Source organism: Elephantulus edwardii, unplaced genomic scaffold, assembly GCF_000299155.1.
Source record: "Elephantulus edwardii isolate Elephantulus edwardi_28Jun2011 unplaced genomic scaffold, EleEdw1.0 scaffold00062, whole genome shotgun sequence".
Classification (NCBI taxonomy): Eukaryota; Metazoa; Chordata; class Mammalia; order Macroscelidea; family Macroscelididae; genus Elephantulus; species Elephantulus edwardii.
In genome coordinates, this window is record NW_006399812.1 from 3,113,418 (window position 1) to 3,132,921 (window position 19,504).

At 42.7% G+C, this 19,504-nt stretch overlaps 1 protein-coding gene across 2 annotated transcripts in view; it reads right to left on the bottom strand.

Moving 5' to 3' along the window:
• TBC1D8 (TBC1 domain family, member 8 (with GRAM domain)) overlaps nt 1-6,958 on the bottom strand; it is a 98,890-nt gene extending 91,932 nt beyond the window's left edge. The window contains exon 1 of one of the 2 annotated variants that reach the window (XM_006887800.1): nt 6,853-6,958. The gene's annotated coding sequence lies outside the window, so the exon portion shown is untranslated. Of the gene's footprint in view, nt 1-6,807 lie in introns of both variants that reach the window. The other variant, XM_006887799.1, reaches the window with a different exon arrangement.
• Nucleotides 6,959-19,504: the final 12,546 nt, after the last annotated feature.

Below are 19,504 nucleotides of genomic sequence, written 5' to 3' on the forward strand. Positions count from 1 at the left end.
GGCAGCAACAGGTTCTCATCAAGTTACTAAACGTCAGTATGCTAAACTTCAACACATTATATATGGAAAAAGTAAATCTTCCACAACGGGTGAAAAAACAAGACCAGCTTTAGCTTGTTCTCACTGTTACATCCAATACAGGAAGGTGCTGGGACAATGGCCACCAGGCTCTGGAGTGTGGCTTATGACTGTCACACAGGTGGCTTACTGATGGAGTGCCACTGTAACAGAAATGCCCCAACTAGTAGCTTTAATGAACAGAAATTCACTTTCTCACAGTTTAGGAATCTCGTTGGTGTTGTCAATGTTATGCACTGTGTACTCGGATCTGACCTATTGTTGACCCTCTAGCAGGTTTTCAGAGGCATTAAGTCATACAGGACGAGACTGTCCAAATCTGAATTCAAGGTGCCAGCTCTAACAAGAGGCTATTTGCTGTGGTGGAAGGTTTAGGCCCCTTTCCAGCTTCTATTCCTAAACTTGGTGCTATCTTTTCCCATCTCTGCTTTTAGGTTTCATTGCTTCATTGGTTCTTTTCTCTTAAAGAGATTGATTTAAGACACACCCTATATCTTCTTAAGACTAATACTATCTTACTAGTATAACCAAGAAAGTGCATTCCCAAATGGAATTAAAATGACAAGAATAAATCCACTGTCCTTGGGTTGGCTGACCTTCTGGCCAAAGAAGAAGAGGCAAATAAAGGAAATGGCTTTTAAGACGAAATAAAAAGAACAAACTTGAGAAAAAGAAGAAACTTAAGAAGTTCAAAGAGATGGTCAAGGGCAACAGATCCCTGCCCACAGCTAAAATTAAGAAATCTGGAGGAAAATATAAGCTGTTCTTGGTTACTTGTGTTATGGTGAATCTTAATTCTATCCCAGTTTAAACTTTTGGATTCTCTGTTATCACATTTGTTGCCAGCTGTGGTTAGAATGAAGTGTTGTCTTAAAGCCGGCTGTACATTTCAGAACTTCTGTAAGACAAAGAAGAAAAAGAAACCAAAGTTAGTGCTATTACTGAGAGATGAAGAAAGAAGGAAGGAAATAAAAATGTCGATAACCTTGTTCACAGAGTCAACTGTCACTTTCAGCATGAAAGCACTGTTCTCAACAAGCCAAAATGTGATCTGGCTGATATTTCTGGTTGTTCTCTATCGATCCAGTCATTTCTGGATAATCTTCAGAAGGATTTTGCTTGCATGTGATATTAGTGTTGTTGTTATGTGTTATCAAGTCTCTCTGGACTCATAATGACCCTATGTATAACAGCCCTGAAATCCTCTCTATCCTGTGCCAGCCTTACTGTATCTGACACATGTACCCCCATTACCCTAGTCACTGAATCAATCCTCCTCTCTTGTGCTGTCCCTCCACCCTTCCAAGCATAACATCCCTCTCCAAGGCCTGGTCCCTCCTTGCAACATGTCCAAATTATGTCAGACAAAACTTCAGAATCCTTGCCTCCCAGGAGCAGCCTGGATTCACCCTCTTTAGAACAAATCTATTTGTTCTCCTGGCAGTCCATGGTATATTCAATATTCTTCTCCAGAACCACAGCTCCAAGGCATCAATTCTCCTTCTATCATCCCTAGTCACTGTCCAGCTTTCTGATGTATAGCAAGTAATTGTGAAGACTATGGCCTGGATCAGGTGGACCTTAGTCTCCAGACTAACATCATTGCTCTTGAGTACTCTGGTGAGGTCTCTGACAGCAAACTTTCCCAATGAAATTCACCTTTGGATTTCCTGGCTGCTGGTACTGAGAGTGTTGACTGGGAGCCAAGCAAACTGAAGCTGTTAACAATCTCTTTCTCTTCACTGTCTGTCATGATGCTGCCCATAGGCCCATAGTGAGAATATCTTCTTGATATTGAGCTTCAATCCATATTTAAGGCTGATTATTCAATAATTTCCACACTCTGTTATGTCACATTTTTTTGGAGTGGGAATAAATATGGATCTCTTCTAGTCAGTTGGCCAGGTGGTTGTTCTCTCCTTAACCTCAGATTGAACTTTTAGAAAACAGTATTTTGCATTGAAGAAATATTTATTTGAAACCTAACATTTCTTCAGTTTCTTTCCTCCTATTGAAACTAAGTGAAGTTAATACCATTATTATAATATAGTAATGATGAGAAGCAGGATTTTAATAAAAGTGCTTCTGTCCATTTTCCTAACTATCCATTAACTTGTCTAAATGCTTTGGAAACTTGTCTGGCATGGTATTCACATAAGGAGGTGACTTTGGGTGGTCAGGATTTGGGGTAACATATATCTCTCTTTTTTTCTTTCTTTTCTCTGGCACTCGATTTCTTCATGCCCGCTGTTGTCGGTGCTGCGAGCTGACGCCCACTCATATGGGCCCTCTGTACAACAGAATGAAAGGCTACCCAGGACCAGGCCCGGCTCACAATTGCTGTTGAGTCCATTATCCCAGTCACTGTGTCAAACCCTCTCGTTGAGGGTCCTCCTCTTCTTGGCTCACCCTCTGCTTTGCCAAGTTGTCCAAAGTATTGAGTTGAAATCTCACCATCCTTGCTTCTAAGGAGCATCATTTTACACAAACTCAGAATGTTTTATATTCATGAAAAAGCAACACAAAGGATACAGACTCAAAATAAATATGCCAAGAGGTTAACACATTTTAGGAGTAGATGGTGGAATATGGATATTTCCCTTCTTGTACTTTCATATATTTCTCCAAGAAGGAAGTTATTCAATGTCACTAGAGTGTGAAGTTCTGGCGAACGTTTATGGTAGCTAATCAAGTATTACGGAGCCCTGGTGGGGTAGTCTGTAGAGAGTCATGCTGCTAACCTAAATGCTTTGTGTCTCTGACAGTTCTAACCACCAGTGGTTCTCAGAGAAAGAGGGACTCTCTCCTCCTGTGAGAGTTAAAGCTTCTTGAAAACACACTGGAGGGTCTGCTATGAGTCACGTGGATGTAGATTTAGAAATACACAAAACCAAGAAATAATTAGTCCAAAGGACTAATGAACCATTTGAACCTCAACTTTCAAGACTTTGATAGCAGAACTAGATGACTCCCAGCTCCTACTGTTGACTGCTCAAAGGAATCACAGTAGAAGATCCTGGGTAGTATGGGAAACAATGGAGAACAACAAATGGGGAACAAAATTCTAAAATATAAAAAGAAGAACCAAAAATATAAAATAAAATAAAAAAGAAGAACCAACTTCAAGTTCACTGCCATGGAGTCAATTCCATCATACAGCAATCCTACAGGACAGAGCAGAACTGCTCCATCGGGTTTCCAACACTCTAAATCAACATGGAAGCAGATCGCCACATCTTTCTCTCATAGGCCAGCTGATGAGCTTAAACTATCAACCCTTCAGTTAGCAACCAAATTCTTTACCTTCTATGCCACCATGGCTACTTCAAGAGAGAGAAATCAAGATCTAGCCAGTGGTGGTTGATACAGTCACCTGGCAACTGGAACCCACCAGCAGCTCCATGGAAGAAGAACAAGCAACCTCCTCTAGTGAGATGAAATGCTCTTAAAAACCTGCTGAGGAAGCTCTGGTGAGGAAATGTGTTGTCAATACAAAGGTAAGTGGTTCAAATCCCCTAGCTGCTCCATAGGAGAATATGGTCAATCTTCTCCTGTGCGACTGACTATCTCTGAAAACCTGCTGGAGGGTCAGCTGTGAGTTGGTTGCAACTCAATGGCAATGAGTAAAACATAACTATTATTGTTAGGTTAATTTTCAACTCACAGCAACCCCAAGTGACAGAGTAGAATTTTCCCAGAGAGTTTTCTTGACTGTAATCTTTTCTCTTCCCTCATTAAAAAAAAATAAAATTCTATTTGCATGAAAACTTACAAATCATTGGGCTTTCATTCAATCATTCACAGACATTTTGTTTTATAACATTAATTATAATTGACTGAAGCAATTAACTAGTTAGGGAACTCTGGCGGCCTAGTGGGTAATTAAGAATTGTGTTGTTGGGTCAACGGCAGGCGAGGGGGCTCGAATCCACCAGCTGTTCCACGAGAACAATCTCCTCCTGTACAATTTACACCCTCTGAGAACCCACTGGAGGGGCAGCTATGAGTTGGTGCTGAGTATTAGTGGGTGTGAGTTACCACTTTATTATGAATTGCCTTTCCCTCCACCCAGTTTTGCAGAGCTCTGTTGGCTTGCTTAGTGGGAAGGCGTTGGGCTGTCAACCCAAAGGCTGACAGTCTGAATCCACCAGCTGATCTGTGGGAGAAAAATGAGCAATCTCCTCTCGTGCAATCTGCAGCCTTTGAAACCCACTGGAGGGTCAGCTATGAGCTGGTTCTGACTCAACAGCACCTACCATCAAGAGCCACTCAATCCATTTATGTATTAATTCTCACTCCCCTCTCTTCCCATCCCTGTTGGCCATCCATTGGCCATAATCTTTACAGAAGCAATCTCTCCTGAAGAGGCTCCATGTGAGTTCAATGTGCTCGCTATTCTGTTAAATAGCCAAGCACTTAACAAATGCATTACCAGGACTCCTTTGTTGCTGTTGTTGTCGTTATGTGCCATAGAGTCATAGTACAAGAGCTCTAAACACCGTTCTATCCTGTGCCAACCTAGCCATCTCAAACACACTTATTCCCACCACTCCAGTCACAGAATCGATCCATCTCATCAAAGATCTTCCTCTCCTTCACCAGCCCTCCACTCTGCCAAACATGATGTCCTTCTCCAAGGACCAGTTTCTCCTTGCAACATGCCCAAAGTATGTCAGACGAAGCCTCAGATCCTTGACTCCAAGGAGCATGCCGGCTTCACCTTCTTCAGGGCAAACCTGTTTGTTCTCCTAGCAGTCCATAGTATATTCAGCACTCTTCTTCAGCACCACAGCTCAAAGGCATCAATTCTCTTTCTATCATCCCTGTTCACTGTCCAACTCTCCAATGCATAGCACGTAACTGTGAAGACTATGGCCTGGATCAGGTGCACCTTAGTCTCCAGCTTGATGTTATTGCTCTTCAGTACTCTCGAGAAGTCCCTCACAGCTGACTTTCCCAATGCAAGTCATCTCTTGATTTCCTGGCTGCTGTTACCAAGAGTGTTGGCTGTGGAGCCAAGTAAACGAAAACTGTTAACTATCTCAATCTTTTCACCATCCATACTGATGCTGCCAATTGGCCCAGTGGTGAGAATCTTTGTTTTCTTGATGTTGAGCTTCAATCCATATAGGAAGCTGCAATCCTTGACCTTCTATAGCAAGCTCTTCAGGTCCTCCTCAGTTTTAGCAAGCAGGGTTGTGTCATCTGCATAATGCAGGTTGTTGATGGCTTTTCCACCAATCCTGATGCCACATTCCTCCTCGTACAGCCCAGCATCTCAGATGATCTGTTCCACATACAGACTGAAAAGGTGTGGAGACAGAATACATCCCTGATGGACCCCCTCCTTGATTTTGAGCCACGTAGTGTCTCCTTGCTCTCTTCTGATGACTGCCTCTTGGTCCAAGTATAGGTTTCACATTAGCATAATCAAATGTTCTGGGACTTCCATTCTTCTCAGAGTCAGCCACAGCTTGTTGTGATACACACAGTCAAAAGCCTTTGCATAGTCAATGAAGCACAGATAGACATTCTTCTGGTATTCTTTGCTTTCTGCCAAGATCCATCTGACATTAGCTATAATATCCCTAGTTCCAGGACCTCTTCTAAATCCAGCCTACAGATCCGGCAGTTCTCTGTTGAAATATTGCTCCAAACGTTTTTGGATAATTTACAGCAGAATCTTGCTTGCATATGATATTAATGATATTGTTCGATAATTCCTGCACTCTGTTGGGTCACCTTTCTTTGGAATGGGAACAAATATCAATCTTTTCCAGTCAGTCGGCCATGTGGCTGGCCTCAAGATTTCTTGGCACAAGTTAGTGAGTTATCCAGGGCAGTGTCTGTTTGTTGAAATATGTCAATTTGACATGCCATCAACTCCTGGAGCCTTGTTTTTTGCCAATTCCTTCAGAGCAATTTGAACTTCCTCCTTCATCACCATAGGCTCTTGCTCATATGTTATTTCATCAAATTCTTCTGTGAGGTGAGCTCTGGTGGCCTAGTGGCAAGAAGCTGCACTGCAATCCCTGAGGTGAGTGGCTTGAATCCACCAGATGCTCTGCTGGAGAAGGAGGGACAATCTCCTCCTGTACCAGTCAGATCTGGTTTGACAGTACACATACATAGGACTCCTTTAATCTTTAAAAAAAAACCCCACCAACATAAAACCCCTCACTGCCATTGAGTCGGTTGACTCCCTGAGACTCCCTCGGGCTTCCAACACTGTGACTCTTTGTATGAAGAGACTGCTCACCTCTCTCCTTGCGAGCAGCTGGTAGATTTGAGCCACTGGAGATGCAAGGCCTCTTGTCAGCAGCCAACACCCTGCACAGTTCTATGTTAAATTCCCTCAGCGGCCTGCCAGTCCTCTCAATCCAAATGTAGGAAAAGGGCCTGAAGACCGCCCAACATCCCATGTTCACGGGCTTTCCCCCACCACTATACCATGTGTAGGCATCCATGAAACCATCTATGCTGGCCAAGATGAGATTACGCAGCAAAAGCCTTGATCTGCACTCTGTTACATATGGGCACCGAGGAATAACACATCACACAACAGCCTGGCAGGCCCCGTCTCTACCCAGGATTTCAGCTTTCATGTGTTTTGACAGTTAAAAACAGAAAGCAAGGTTCTCCAAGTGGTTACCTTCAGCTTCGCAGACATGCAGGAGCTCAGCATGCTTAGACCGCAAGGCCTGGAAATTTGACCAGAACAGAACTCACCAGAGGCAATGGCCCAGTAAACGTCTGATCCATTCAGTAACTCACCACATGCTATGGGAGAATAGACCTGAGAGCCGGGAACTTGAAGGAGGATTCGAAACGGGGCGACTCGAGCGTTGGAGTCCAGCACTGCGTCCAGAGCACCTACCAGGCGACCTTCAGGAAAAAGAGAAGAGAATGCACCTCTGAGCACAGGATATAAGTAGGTACCTCGGCCCCCATGCAGCTTGCCCCTACTCCAGGCACAAACTGTCAGACGCACTTCCCACCAACTGCACAGGATCTGTGCGGCCACCGATACAAGCCTCATACCTGTATCCCCAGTCCAGCACTGGGAACAGACCCTCACGTTTACAGGCCCTTAGCTCAGATTTAAGGAATCATTAGGGAAGTCTGCTGTCAGGGACCTCTCCAACATGCTGAGGAACAATGATGTCAGTCCAAAGACTAAGATCCAAATCAGGATCATTTCAATTACTTGCTAACCAGCTGACAGCTGAACAATGAATAAGGATGCCTTTGAATTGTGATGTTGAGGAAGAGTACTGAATACCCCACAGATGGTGGAAGGAACAAATAAATATGTCTTAAAAGAGGCACAGCCAGGGCACTCCTTGGGGGCAAGGATAGGAAAACTTAGTCTCTTATACTGTGGGTATGTTGTTAAATAGAGACTAGTCCTTAGAAAATAATATTATGCTTGGCGAAGGAGGGGATGACCCTCAATACAATGTGTCAACAGTAACAGTAAATGTGGCCTGGATTATGTCAGAGATGGTCAGCATGGCACAAGACAGGGCAGGGCTCAGATCAATTGCTCTTAGGATCACTCTGAGTCCTACTCAACGGCACTTAACAACAAAGTAAAGAAATGGACAAATGACAATGGACACGTGACTACACCTTTAGCTAAGTTATTTTAGCTCTGCATCTGTTTTTATATAAGAGGTAATATAGAAAAATCTATAAAAGCTGGAACCCCTGTAAGTAGAAAAAAATGTCAGAGAAGGGAAATGCAAGTATTTTCCACTAAACTGGGCAAGAAAATGGCAAAAATGCATGTTGTCAAAAACAAAAAACTTGCTAAGTGTGGGGAAACGATGCAACTCCAGCAATATACAAGGCATCACAGCCAGCATTATTTTTGTCTGGTACCTCAGTGCTAAAGACAGCCACAGTACGGTCACAGTAGATTTTTACTATTGTTCTATATGTAAAACATCAAAGTATGAGATAGTCGATAGGTCTCGTGTAGCTAAACCTGCCAAACATTGTAAAAAACAAAAGATGTCTTTCAACAGATGGATGGACAAACTGTAGTACATTAATCAATACAAGATCAGGCAATAAAAAGAAATAACTGTTGAAAGTAACTCATGCCACTGAATTGTACATAATACTAGTTAAGATGGCAAAGTTTTAGTAATATATATTTTACCACAATTTTTAGAAAGATATTTTTATTGAGCCACAAGAAAGACACAGGAATAGCAAATGCATATTGCTAAGTACAAAAAGCCTGTCTAAGCAGCAAACAGTAAATTCTGGTGAGGCTGTGGAGAGATTGGAACCCTTACTCACTGCTGCTGGGAGTGCAAAATGATGCAACCACATGGAAGGCAGCTTGGCACTTTCTCAAAAAGTTGGAAATAGAAATACCATTTGACCCAGCAATGCCACTATTGGGAATATACCCTAAAGAAACCAGAAATGCCATCCAAAACATATATTCATACCCATGCATACCCATGTTTATTACAATAGCAAAAAAGATGGAAGCAACCAAAGTGCCCATTAACAAATCAATGGGTAGAACCACCATGGTATATTAACACAATGGAATAATACACAGCACTGAAAAACAATGAACTCGTATAACATTATATAATATGGGGAACCCTGGAAGACATCATGCTGAGTGAGATATCTCAGTCACACAAGGAAAAATATTGCCTATAACACTATTATAAAGCAGGTCTGACATGAGGGATTGGGAAGAGAACAGGATTAACAGTAGATAGATAATGACCATTGCATTGGAACAGATGAAGGAAAGAACTGTCTAAAAGGAGTATATAATTAGGGATTATATGTATGACAACAGCCCAGAATAAGAAGTATATAATTGCAAAGAGGACTTGGAAGGGTAGGTAATTGTGCAACAATGAATGACTTTAAAAAAAAATGTGAATGGGGAGGGAGTAGAAGAGGAGGTAAAATGCACAACAATGAATAAATGAAAATCTAACATTTGTTAAAATTACAATTAAAATAAAATTTTCTTTTAAAATAAGAAGCCTGCTGCGATACAAACATACATGCACACCCCTCTTCACTGCAGTATTATTCACAATAGCAAATACATAGAAACATCCCAAGAGCTCTTCAATGAATGAACAGATATTATGGTACACTCATACAGTAGAGGATTATGCACCATGAGGAACTCATAAAACACTGCACAACACAGATGAGTCTATAGGACATTATGGCTGAGTGCAAGAACTCAGTCACAAGGGACAAATACTGTGTAAGTACTTTGTTATAAAATGCTTAAAAAAGTCTACATACAGAAAGAATCATACTAGGTTGGTTTCCAGGGAGGAGAAGGATATGGGAAATAAAAAATTAATAGATTGAACAGGACTCAGTTCAGGTCTGCTCTTCACAGGTTGGTATGAGTCATAGTTGACTTGACAGCACCTAAAAATAACCACAATGAGGACTTAGTAATATGGGTGAAAAGGAAGACACTGTGATTAAATGGACATTCAGACACTGGAGTACTGTAATGAATGTACACTAATGACTAGCTAAAAAAATATGCCTGTGTGCTTTCACTGCTCCCAAGCCAAAGGTGGGTGACTCTAATCCGCAACCCTAAGGCCTGTCTTTAATAGCTTTTGGTGAAACATTCTTCTAGGTCATATAGCCCTGGTGTGTCCACTTGCTGGACAGACATAACTTGTGGTTGCTGTGAAGCTGAACACTGCAACACTGATGTGTTTAATGGGATAACGGTTACCCACAGTGGACAGTGTTTGGTAGTGCTCTCGGTTGAAACAAGCTTGGAAGCACGAGTGGCATCCACTTCCCGTAAATAGCTTGCCTCCAGAAACCCTATGAACCTGGAGAAAGGATGAAAGTCGCTCATGCAAGTGTCCAGGACTTTTGTTCATGGTGTTCCTATGAGTCACCTACAACTCCACGGCACTTAACAACAACAACAACAACATGCTTTCACTCAAATCTCAATAAATGAGGAAGGGGGAAAAAGAACTCTGGAAAAGCATTGTGATGAGGGAGATGTTAGATATCAACTTGATTAGACTATGATTTTCAGTAGTTAGCAAACACTAAGGAATGACCTTCCATAGTGTGAGGTGATGTGTGCAGCCAATCAGCTGAAAGGGGAGTGTCCTTGGGAGACTGTCAAAAGAATGTCTTAAAGAAAGTGCAGCCAGAGTGCTCCCTGGAGACAAGGATGATGAAGTTCTATCTCACATATTCTGACATGTTATTAGGAAAGGCTATTCCTTGGGCAGGAACATCATGCTTGGAAAGGTGGAAGGTTAGCAAAAGAGAGGAAGATCCTCAATGAGATGGACAGACACAGTAGCTGCATGGGCTCAAGTGTTGAGAGAGGAGATGAACTAGCACAGGATAGGACAGTGGTCAGATCTCATGTGCATAGATCACTATGAGTTGTACTTGACTGACTAACAACTACCACCTTTGGGTTAGGGAGCTATGACGGCCTAGTGGTAAAACGCTGTGCTACAATCCTGAAGGCACATGGTTCAAATCCACCAGTTGCTACACAGAAGAAGGATGGAAAAATCTTTTCCTGTGCAATTAACTGCCTCTGAAAATTCACTGGAAGGTCAGCTATGGGTCAGTTCTGACCCAAAGGTAAATAACAACCACCACCTTTAAATCGGCAGTGCAACTCCTTCTCCACCAGGCCACCAGAGTTCCTTGGTGCACTAAACTAAAAATACCAAATTAATAGCAAGAGCTCTCGAATAATCACCTCCTCATCAAAAACCAACCTCCTTGTCCTGCTCTGATTGAGAGCCTAAACCTGACCATCTTTTATCTAATACCTCCAAAATAAATGTTTTTAAAAACAATGGTTCATAAATTGTAAAAAGTTTACACTGTTGTTGATTCCCATCGAGTTGAGCACAACTCATAGCAACCCTAGGGTCTTTGTATAACTATTGTCATTTCTCCAAGTTCATAGAGTTTCCAGAGGCATATTGTTTAGGAAGTGGATGCCATGCAAGATATCAGTAATAGGAGGAAACTGAAATCTGCAGATTTTTTAAAATCTAAAACTGAACAAAAGACAACATTTCTTTTTAAAAATAAGGAAAAAGGAAATCCAGGCAGATTGGTCCACCTGTAGTCGACGACGACACCAAGTCCATGTAGACCTGTTGTTGTTGCTGTTAAGTGCCATCGAGTCACTTACGACTCATAGCGACCCTATGTACTATAGCCCTAAACTCTGCTCTGTCTTGTGCCAATTGCACTGTCTCTGACACTCCCATCCTGATTACCCCAGTCACTGAATCAATCCACCTCATAGAGGGCCTTCCCCTCCTGCGCTGTCCCTCCACCCTCCCAAGCATGATGTCCTTCTCCAAGGACCAGTATCTCCTTACAACATGTCCCAAGTATGTTAGAAGGAGCCTCAGAATCCTTGCCTCCAAGGAGCCGCCCAGTTTAACCCTCTCCAGAATGAATCTGTTTTCCTAGCAGTCCATGGTACCCTCAACACTCTTCTCCAGCACCACAGCTCAAAGGCATCAATTCTCCTTCTATCCTCCTTAGTCATTGTCCAACTCTCTGATACATAACAAGTGATAGCAAAGACCATGGCCTGTATCAGACGCACCTTAGTCTCCAGAGAGACACCATTGCTCTTCAGTACTTTGGAGGGGTCCCTAACAGCAGACATTCCCGTAGCAATACGTCTGTTAATTTCCTGGCTACTGGTGCCAAGAGTGTTGACTGTGGAGCCAAGCAAACTAAAGCCGTGAACAATCTCAATCTCTTCACCATCCATCCTGATGCTGCCAATTGGTCCAGTGGTAAGAATCTTTGTCTTCTTGACATTGAGCCTCAGTCCATACTGGAGGCTGCAGTCCTTGACCCTCTGCAGCAAGAGCTTCAGGTCCTCCTCAGTTTCAGCAAGCAGGGCTGTGTCATCTGCATAACGCAGATTGTTGATAAATCGTCCACCAATCTTGACCCTACATTTCTCCTTATAGGGCCCAGCCTCTCGGATAATCTGCTCTACATACAGTTTGAAAAGGTATGGAGACAGGACACATCCCTGGCATATGCCCTTCCCAATTTTGAACCATGCAATGTTTCCTTGCTCTGTTCTGATGATGGCCTGTTGGTCCAAGTATAGGTTTCACATTAGCATGATCAAGTGTTCTGGGATTCCCTTTCCTCTCAGAGTCAGCCACAGTTTGTTATGATCCACACAGTCAAATGTCTTTGCACAATCAATGAAACACAGATAGACATTCCTCTGGTGTTCCCTGCTTTCAGCTAAGATCCATCTTACATCAGCTTCAATATCCCTAGTACCATGACCCCTTCTAAACCCAGCCTGGATTTCTGGCAGTTCTCTGCTGACGTGCTGTTTCAGTCGTTTTTGGATAATCTTCAGTAGAATCTTGCTTGCATGTCAAATCAATGATATTGTTCTATAGTTTCCACACTCAGTTGGGTCACCCTTCTTTGCGATGGGAACAAATAGAGATCTCTTCCAGTAAGTTGGCCAAGTGGTTGTTCTCCAGATTTCTTGGCACAACTTGGTGAGCACGTCCAGGGCAGCATCTGTTAGCTGAAATATGTCAATTGGTATACCATCTATGTAGACCTCGACAGTGGTAATTACTTGGTTGTTAGGTGATATCAAGTCTAATTCAATCACAGTCATCTTATTTAACAGAGCAGGACAGCCCCACAGAGTTTCCTAGGCAACAATCCCTGATTACCAGTTCTTTCTCCCACAGTGCCACTGGGTAGATACAAACCATCAACCTTTTTGGTTAGTAGCTAGATACTTAACCAGTTATGCTACAAGGGCTCCTTAGATACAGAGTGTCCTCTGCAGTGACTAAAGGATGCGACTGGTGCCTTGAACAATGGAATAAGTCATAAACAAAAGGCAAGACCCGAGATTGAAAAGACACAGAACTGGGAGTGAGGACAGTAAGGGCTCTTAGCAAGATTCCAGAGAAGTTGTTACTGTTAACTGTTGTTGAGTTATCTACAACTCCTAGCAACCCTATTAGCAACAGCTCTGAACCTGTTATGTTGTTGTGTACCTTCAAGTTGGGATCAACTCATAAGTTACCCTAACCGGTTTTCAGCAGTTAATAACAAGGGAGGCAACCATCACCTTTCTCCTGCAGAGTAGTTGGTAGACTAGAACCGCATACCTTTGGGTTGGTAGCACAATTCCTTACCACAAGGCCACCAGAGTTCCCTGTATGAATGTTAAAAAAGCAAACACATTGCAAAATGTTGACATACAGATCTCAACATCAGGGCACATAGCATGACTATTCAGTCTTTTTATAGAGAAGCTGTAGACACCCTCACATTGAAATTGTTGTGGAAACATTGACTAATCAACTGCATTTAAAAAAAATACACTGTACAGGCTTTCTCATTTGGTTCTTTTTAAAAAAATGCCTGAAGGGGGCATTCTGTGTTGCCATTTTATAAATGATGTCCTGGAGGCTCTGCACCACACAGAAGCAATGGTACTTCTCCAAAATCCACACTCTCCTTCACCAGCCTTTAAAGACAGAGCAACACATATTTCCAGAAATGCTCTCTTACTCAAAATATCTGTTTTCTTTGAGTATTCTTCCAATAAGACCAAACTGGTAAAGTCTTACTACATAACTCCACTCCTACCCTCCCACCAACACACACACACACACACACACACACACACACACACACACACACAAACACACCTCTGCATATATTCTCATCACTGGGCCAAGTGGCAGCATCATGATAGATGGTGAAGAGGCTGATATTGTTAACAGCTTCAGACTGCCTGGATCCACAATCAACACTTTTTGGTATCAGCAGTCAGGAAATTAAAAGATTAATTGCTTTGGGGAAATCTGCTGTCAGGGACTTCTCCCAAGTACTGGAGAGTAGTGATGTTAGTTTAGAGACTAAGGTGCACCTGATCCAGGCATGGTCCCCACTATTACTTCTTATGTATCTGAGAGCAAGACCATGACTAAGGATGACAGAAGAATAATCATTGCCTTTGGTTGTGGTGCTGGAGAAGAGTACTGAGTATACCATAGACCGCTAAGAAAACAAATAGGCTCATCCTGGAGAGAGTGAAATCACGCTGTTCTCCGGAGGTAAGGAATTTGAGACTCCATCTGACATACTTTAGGCATGTTCCAAGAAGGAACCAGTTCCTGGAAAGGGATGTCATGTTTGGAAGGGTAGAGGGACAGTGCAGGAGAGGAAGACCCTGTATGACATGGATCGGCTCAACGACTGGGGTACTAGGGGTAGGTGTGTCAAAGACAACAAAATTGGCTCATGATAGAGCAAAGTCCAGAGCTGTCAGGCTTGCTATGAGTCACAAGCAACTTAACAGCACAGAAATACAACATCAACTGCAGTCAAGTCAATTCTGACTTGGGCAACTCCATGTGTATCAGAGTAAAATTGTGCTCCTAAATTAGGCTTTCACGTCTGTGACTTTTAGGAAGCAAATTGCCAGGCCTCTACCTCTGGATACACTTGGACTTCTGACCTTTCTGTTTATGATTAGACAATTTACTATTAGTATCACCTAGGGAATCCTTCTCCAGGCACAGATCTCAACCAAAGGGCCAAGGTGCAGCAGGCACCCACCCTCCTGATTCCACAAACCCAGTAGCAGCTCCTCATAGCTTGTGAGGCACTACAGGAAAGCCCTCCACATTTCAGGGATCACAGAGCTCCTACTTTTAGGCCATCAGAATAACAAACTCTGATGGAGATAGAAGTCGAGTGACAAGTTTTATAATTAGAGCTTAAAAGGGGGCCTACTAATAATTTGCTTCTGCATGATAGTACTGCAATTCTTCCATTTTGGCTTGATTTAGTGCACATGGTTGGGGCCACGTTTGAAATGACAGCTACCAACCCAGGACAAACAAGGACATGCAGAGAAGGCTCTTACGGTGTGTGGTTGCTGTAGCCTCGCTCTCACCACAGGCAGCAGTGCCAAAGTGCTTGCTTCTGACAGCAACAGCACCATAGTGTAACAAAAGTCATTTTTAAAACTTTCAGCACTCAAATCTATACAAAGTATTTTAAAGAAAGTCAGAAAGCCTAAAATTCCTTCCCCTTTGCATCAATGGTGACTGTTGTTGTTGTTGCTAGATGCCGTCAAGTCCACTAAGACTCACAGCAATCCTCTGAACAACAGATCTGGACCTTACTCTACACTGTTCCCTACATGTCATGATCTCTGATATCAGTCTATTGTCACCATCACTGTATCAATCTGTAACATTTAGGGTCTTGCTCTCTTTCTCTGACGCCTCCACTTTTCCCAGCATTATGTCTTTTTTTTCTAGGACTGGGTCTCTCCTGACAACATGTCCCAAGTATATGAGACTCAGTTTCACCATCTTTGACTTTAAGGAGTAACTTGGTTGTACTTTTTCCAAGACAGATTTGTTGATTCTTTAAGCCAGTCCATGGGATACTCAATACACTTCACCAACATCACATTTCAAAGGCATTGACTCTTCTCTGGTCTTCCTTATTGACTGTACACTTTCAGATGCAGAGAAAACAAGTAAAAATACCATTCCTTGACTCAGGCACACCTTAGTACTTAAATTGCCATTATTGCTCCTTAACACCTTGAAGAGGTCCCTGACAGCAGATTTTCCCAATACAACACATCTTTTGTCTTCTTGATTACTGCTGCATGGGTATTGACTGTCTATCCAAGTGAAAAAGAAATCAATGTCAATCTTGTTTGAACTTTTTGAGAACTGCTATTAGGAACTCTGGTGGCCTAATGGTAGGGAGTTAAGCTACTAACCCAAAGTCAAGTAGTTCAAATTCACCAGCTGCTCCTTAGGAAAAAGATGGCACTCTCCTTTGCATGATTTACAATCTCCACTGGAGGGTCAACTATGAGTTGGTTACAACTTGATGGCACATAATAAGAGCGACCACCCTCAAGTCAGTCCCTCAACTCAGAGAGACATCACACAACACAGAATGAAGTGCAGCCCCATCCTGTCTCATCACCATAATCTGCTGCAGACTTCATTCCACAAGGCTTCGCCATTCGCTCACTGCTGGATGTAGACCGACAGGACTTTCTTTTGGATGCAGATCACTAGTCCAACCCACCCGACTCTGGATGCTCTGCTGACATTTATCCAGAGTCATAGCAACATAACAATATCTACTGTTAGGCAGGTGGGGGCTGTACATGAAGTGCCCAGGCTAGAACTGAATTTAGGTCTCCTGCTTGGAAGGTGAGAATTACACCATTGTAAGACCAGGCATCATCACAGGTCTTTCTACTGACTTTGGCTTCAAAAACTTTAATGCTGTTGTTGTAGAGTATGACTCATGGCAACCCTATGAAGAATAGACCTGAAGCCTGTTTTATCCCATGCCATCCACACAATCTCTGACACACTCAAGCCAGTTACCACAGCCACCGTGTCGATTCACCTGGTCATGAGTCTTCCTCTCCTTTGCTGCCACTCCACTTTTCCAAGCACGATGTCCCTCTCCAAGGAATAACCTCTCCTAGCAACATTCCCAAATTATGTGAGACAAAGCTTCTTCATCTCTGCCTCCAAGGAGCTGTCTGGCTGCACCTTCTCTGAGACATATCTGTTTGTTTTTTTGACAATCCATGGGATATTCAGAACTCTTTTCCAACACCACATTTCAAAGGCATCAATTCTTATTCTGTCATCTGATTCATGCTGAGCTCTCAGATGCATAACAAGTGACTGAAAAGACCATGACCTGAATCAGGCACACCTCAATCCTCAAACTGACATCATTATGCCCCCAAATTTTGAAGAGACCCTTGACTACAGACTTCCTCAATGCAATAAAAATTATAGAGTTGTGAGGGGGAAAAAACAACACCTCAAACAAACAAACAACAACAAAATATTCCATGACTAGAGCCCAAAGCATCTCATCATTACACCCTAGACATCAAATGGGACAACACATGAACCATGCCCCTCAGCTCAGTACTACGGAAGCTCAGCAGACTGAACCTATCACTGAAAAACCAATTGCACATCACAACAAGACAAAGGTAAATAACCCAACTGAAAAATGGGCACAGGATATGAACAGACACCTCACCAAAGAAGGCATTCAGATGGCCAACAAATATATGAAGAAATGTTCAAAATCCCTAGCTCTAAGAGAGATGCAAATCAAAACAACTATGAGATAATCTTCTCACCCCAGTAAGAATAGCAAAATGTAACAGAACAGCAAACAACGGCTGGCGAGGTTGAAGAGAAACTGGAACTCTTACTCACTGCTGGTGGGAGTGTAAAATGGTGCAACCACTATAGAAGGTTGTATGGCACGTTCTCAAACAGTTGCAAATAGAAATACCATTTGACCCAGCAATTCCTCACTGGGAATATACCCTAAAGAAACCATACCTGCCACCCAAGCAGATATATGCTCCCCCATGTTTATTGCAGCTTTGTTCACAATAGCAAAGAGTTGGAAACAACCTAAGTGCCCATCAACAAATAAATGGATAGAGAAGCTCTGGTATATTCACACAATGGAATACACACTGCATTGAAAAACAAGGAACTCAGGAAATATTATGCAGAATGGGTGATCCTGGAGGTGACCCTGGGTGACCCATTATGCTGAGTAAAATATCTCAGTCACAAAAAGACATATACTGCAAAATGCCACTGTTGTAGAATGGGACTGACATCAAGGCTAGGATAAGACTGAGAAAAATTGGATAATTATGTATACTGCATTGAAACACATAAGAGAGATAACAATTTAAAAGTGATATATGATTGGGTATTATGATTACGACAAGAAGGTTGCATAGTGGAGTGTACTTGGCGGGACTGGGAGGTGATTGTATACCAATGAAAGAATTTTTCTTTTACTTTTCAAAGAGAGGACAAACTGGGGGGGGTGAGGGGTGGGCAGGGAGAAAAGTGTAACAATGAATGAATGGAAATCCAAAATCTCTGGAAATGTTCATTAAAATAAATGAAAAAAAAATACCCCAATTGCATATAGACCTTTTTTTCTGTACAACAGGGCTGTCTGGCTGGTTGGTGTCACCACATTTGACACTGGGGAGGAAGAGCAAATAAAGAATCAGAATAAAGGAGAGATTTCTATTGATGAAAAATAAAAAATAACCAAAAAGAGTCACATGAAGACTTCAGTTTGTTTGGCTCCACAATCAACATTCTTTTTACCAGCAGCCAGGAAATTAGAAGACAAATTGCATTGGGAAAGTCTGCTGTCAGAGACCTCTCCAAAGTACTGAAGAGAAATGATGTCAGTCTGGAGACTAAGGTGTGCCTGATCCAGGCCATGGTCTTTGCCACTGCTTGCTATGCATCAGAAAGCTGGGCAATTACCAGGGCTGACAGAAGGAGAATTGATGCCTTGGAGCTGTGGTGTTGGAGAATAGTACTGAATATACCATGAACTGTCCGGAGAACAATCAGGTTCATCCTGGAGAGGGTGAAATCAGTCTGTACCTTTGAGGCAAAGATTCTGAAGCTTCACCTTACATACTTTGAACATGGTGCAAAGAGGAACCAGTCCTTGGAGAGAGACATCATGTTTGGGGGAGGGGGCAGTGCAAAAAAGTAAGATTCTCAATGAGATGGACTGATTTAGTCACAGGGGTAATGGGGGCAGGTGTGTCAGAGACAATAAGACTAGCTCAGGACAGAGCAGGTTTTAGGGCTGTTGTATCCAGGGTTGCTATGAGTTGCAGGTGACTCAATGGCACATAACAACAACAACGAACAGAGAAGATACATGTTGGGGTCACTTGCATTCTTGACATGAGAGCCCTACCTACTCAAGATCTAATTCCTGATCCAAATTACCAAATCTTTTTTTTACTGCTCTGTGTGTGCGTGTTTAAAGCTTTTATAAAATTCAATATGGCGTTTAGTGTAAACTTCTTATAACTGCACTAGTCTTCACATAAACCAAGACATTACAGTGTTATTTTCAGATAGCACAAGAGATCCATCCAGTAGGTAAGCCTGCAGGGTAACCAAATCATGCAAGAAGCACTGGCACCAATCACCTCATAGCTAGCTGAGAAAACAAGAGTGTCACGTGTCCATAACGATGATGGACAAGATGAGCCTGGTGAAGCCACCCCCCACCAGGGCGTGAACATCACAGCCATTCCATCCAGAGGGGAGTGTGAAGAGCAATGCTAGGGAGTGGTTCTGGTCATGCTGCCCGAGAACAGGACAGGCAGTCACCAACCAGTCACCCACACACCGTGCCCCAGATCTGAGGGAACTGTGACATTCACACAAGGATCCTTTGCTTTCTCAGGAAACCAGGAGAGAATGGAGGGTCAGACTGCTGACTTGGAACGTGCACTCTGAGAACCTGA